Raw genomic sequence first — 3584 nt, 5'->3', positions numbered from 1 at the left:
CCCTGATGGCACGCAGTCTCTGGACTGTGGCCTGGAGCTCCTCCAGCTGGCGTGCCAGAGACCCCAGTAGGGAGCAGACCCCGCAAGGGGAGGGGGCCATGCTCCTGGGCCCCAGAGCCTGAAAAAGGGACAGGCAGCCCCCGCAGGTACCTTTTGAAAAAAGGTAAAAGGGTTAAACAGTTAAAAGTTAAAATATATTTAGCTGTAATTTTTCCAAGAATATCTCTGACTCTTTCATTCCATGGGAAGTTTTTTTCCTCCTCTGATACTAAAATGAAATATAGAAATTTTGTAATTTCCTACATAACAGGAATTCTGATGGGGGATGGGGAAGGGGAAGAGGTGGAAGGGGAGAAATTCATTTTAGTTGTAACCATCTCCTCCCTATTTGGATATCATACTGTTTATCTGCACTTTTCCAGGAGTGCTCTTCAGACTAGACTTCTATTTATTATTCTAGCATACCTCTCCTCTTCATTACACATGTGAAATTATGGTACCGTGTATGTAATGATGGTGTAAATGCAAAAAAAAAAAAATCTACTGCCCATGCAGCTTATACGTAAAAAATAAACTCACAGCATCCAAAGACCTGCCAATAGCCTATATAATACTACTAGTTTCCTGATTCTGTACAACATTCCCATCCTTCCCTCTTATACCTTTCTTAGCCACAGAGTCTTTGTTTTGTAAATATTACCTGCTACGGGCACCTATCTCCCACCAGAAGTCATATCTTTCATTTGATATGACACATTTCAGTGGGGTGTAACTATGAGAAGCTGGAGGTTTACCTGAGAAAATTTGCAGAAGGTAAATTCCACAGAAACTAAGATCCTACTTTCCTGGAAGTGTCCTAGGTAAGAAGGGCAATAATTAAAAAAAGCCACCTAACGTGTGTGTGGGAGGGGTGTTCAGAATAGAATGGTTTTCATGGTTTTTGCATGAAGCATTTGCAGATATTACGATGTGCATCTTCACAGGAGGCACTACAGGATAAGTGAATTATGAACAGGCACTTCACAGAGAGACACAAGCATTTCAGTACTGAGGTTGGCAATGTGAATTCATGTTTTTTCCCAGGGGAACCAGAATGATGCATCTCTTTTTTGTACTGAACCTCAGAGCTCGTTTTCTCATATGCCCCCCCATCTTGGGCCCTCCTTATATGAAAACAGACAGGAATTTTCACAGTGCACATTCACAACTGGAGGTTATTTGCATTGTCTCTCTATATAAAGGAAGAATGGCATTACTTCTCCTTTGGTTCTGCACACCGGAGCAAAGAAAAATGGTATTATGACCTACAAAACCTTCCTTGAAATAATTCTCTATGACTTGAGGCCTTTTGGAATAGAAGGGATATATTGTTTTGACTTGATTAAAGCTGAAAAGTTGATTTGACATCCTGTTGTCAAGGAAACCAATTCACACACAAAAGAAAACAGTTGTGATGGTATCATTCCGACTATTCAAGTGACCTTAGGAAGAAAAAAAGGGTTCAGTTTCAAAGATTTGTATTCAACTCACTTCACTACAATGGAAATAAAGATCATTGCTCTTTATGCTTATTTGGAAGCAGTTTTCAGTCTGGAAAAAGCAAAATACCATATTTTTTTCCAAATCTGTGAGGCCAAATGCCCTAGTGTGGTCACAAAGACATACAGCTACCACATACCATTCACTACCTGTGTTCACAAGAACTGCAAGAAGTTTATAGAAGGGACAGAGTGAAGGGGAAGGAGTAATATGCACTGGTTAAATTTTTAGATATTTATTTGTATGTATATTTACACACTCATATTTTATATATATCCCCAGAGACACCAAGCCAGCTACCAGGGGATGCAATCATGTTCTTAGATCAATGAATGCAACTTAAATTAGGCCAGTCATGGTGTACCCAAGATTCATTTTCCTGAGATAATTCAACAGGAGTATATATTGTCCATTAACCTTCTGGATCCCTCTGTCTAGGATGCAACCTAGAAATGTCCAACACTATCATAAAGAACTTTTTCTGGCTGTGGACAAGGGATGCTTCTTCTCAGCTGATAGTCCAAGATCCCTCTACACGCTTTTGGCACTACTAGCCACACCGTGCTAAATACACATGTAGAAAACTGCCAGAGTAAATTGGGCAGCCGTAGATTAGATCCAAATCATTCCTATCTGCCACATCCTGGAGAGACATGATAGGCATGACAGACATCTAGTTATCATTATCCAGGTACACGTGATGTGGAGTTTCACAAGGCTCAATGCTTCCTCTCATCCTACAAGAGATAATTCAGGAAGATAGTGAACCACTTCAGACATTAACTTGCGGACAACTATATTGCTCTCTCTCTGTTGATTTAGCCTCTGCCATCACTGATGCCCAGAGGAATGGGTAAGCAGATGGTTAAAAAGTAGCAGGCTTGATTTCCACTTAGGGAAAATAAACATGATTTTAATCAGAAGTGGGGGGGAATGCACTAAGGAACTAAAAGCCAGTGTTCTTACATCACCATCATTTTAGACTGTCAGACCATAAATCATTCTTGTAATATGAACCCTCAGAGTCATCTTCCATTCATTACTATTTTATGACATGCAAAGTGCCACAGTGGTGAATATTTTCCCCTCTCTGACCAGAAGACTGTGTCATTCCCTCTCAGACAAGGATCAGCCACAGAGATTCATGATGACCATTGCTTCCTGCAGCTTATTTTCCCCTAAGGCTGAGTACAACTGCTACAAGAAGGCTACTAATTGGAGTAAGCCAATGTCTTATTAAACAGAATCTGGCAAAGATATTCCACCTCTGTTCTGAGGATTGCATTCTTCTCTGCCTCAGTTCAATACCAAATGTAAAGTCCTGGCCTAGTCCACAAAGCTCTGTGAAGCGTTTCACCACCTCATCCTATGCAACCTTCAAAGATAACTGTGGTCTACTGATGTGATATAGTGGGGAAGCACCAGATTTATCCCATCAGGAACAGGAGGCCAAGTATTCCTAGCAGTGATGCCTGCACTAAAAAGTGTTCTTTTCGAATAAAGCTTTTTGGCAGGAATATCTGAGAGGCACATTTGTAATTTTTGTATATGTTGGTATTTAACACACACAAGTATCTCAGGGAAAAAATGAATGAGGGGTGGGGACAGGACACTTTGGGAATTGTTTACACTTACATTATTGCTCAGGTTGAAATAATAGTACGCTGGAAATACCAAGGGTGGACAGAAATTATCACAAAATACCTAGCAGTCATTATTTCCACTTGAGATAATATGCCAGGAAAGCAAAGCGCAATTCTAACCCTATTAAAGCAACAATGCAGAACTCAAAGCTAACCTGGGATTCAGAGAAAAGTGGAATTACTAACAATGACCTTTTTTAGCATCAAGAGGTTAATTATAGCTGGGAGACGGGGCAGAAAGGTGCATATTTTTCTATTTTTTACTTCTTGAAGTTTTAAAAAGGGATATTTCTTGCACAGATGTGGAATGGAAGATGTTAATCCAAATTCATGGTATTTTGCCAATTTGTCTTAATTTTCCTTTAAACTTTGATGAACACTTCACTGTTTTATGGTAAAAAA

At 39.9% G+C, this 3584-nt stretch overlaps 1 protein-coding gene across 3 annotated transcripts in view; it reads right to left on the bottom strand.

Moving 5' to 3' along the window:
• The window catches only part of TBXAS1 (thromboxane A synthase 1), a 363475-nt gene that overhangs the window by 242852 nt on the left and 117039 nt on the right, over positions 1–3584 (bottom strand). The window lies entirely within an intron of this gene.

This window comes from Crocodylus porosus, unplaced genomic scaffold (genome assembly GCF_001723895.1).
Source record: "Crocodylus porosus isolate Cpor-Errol unplaced genomic scaffold, CroPor_comp1, whole genome shotgun sequence".
Classification (NCBI taxonomy): Eukaryota; Metazoa; Chordata; order Crocodylia; family Crocodylidae; genus Crocodylus; species Crocodylus porosus.
Note: the sequence above shows the minus strand (reverse complement) of the source record. Positions and strands in the feature narration are given on the sequence as shown.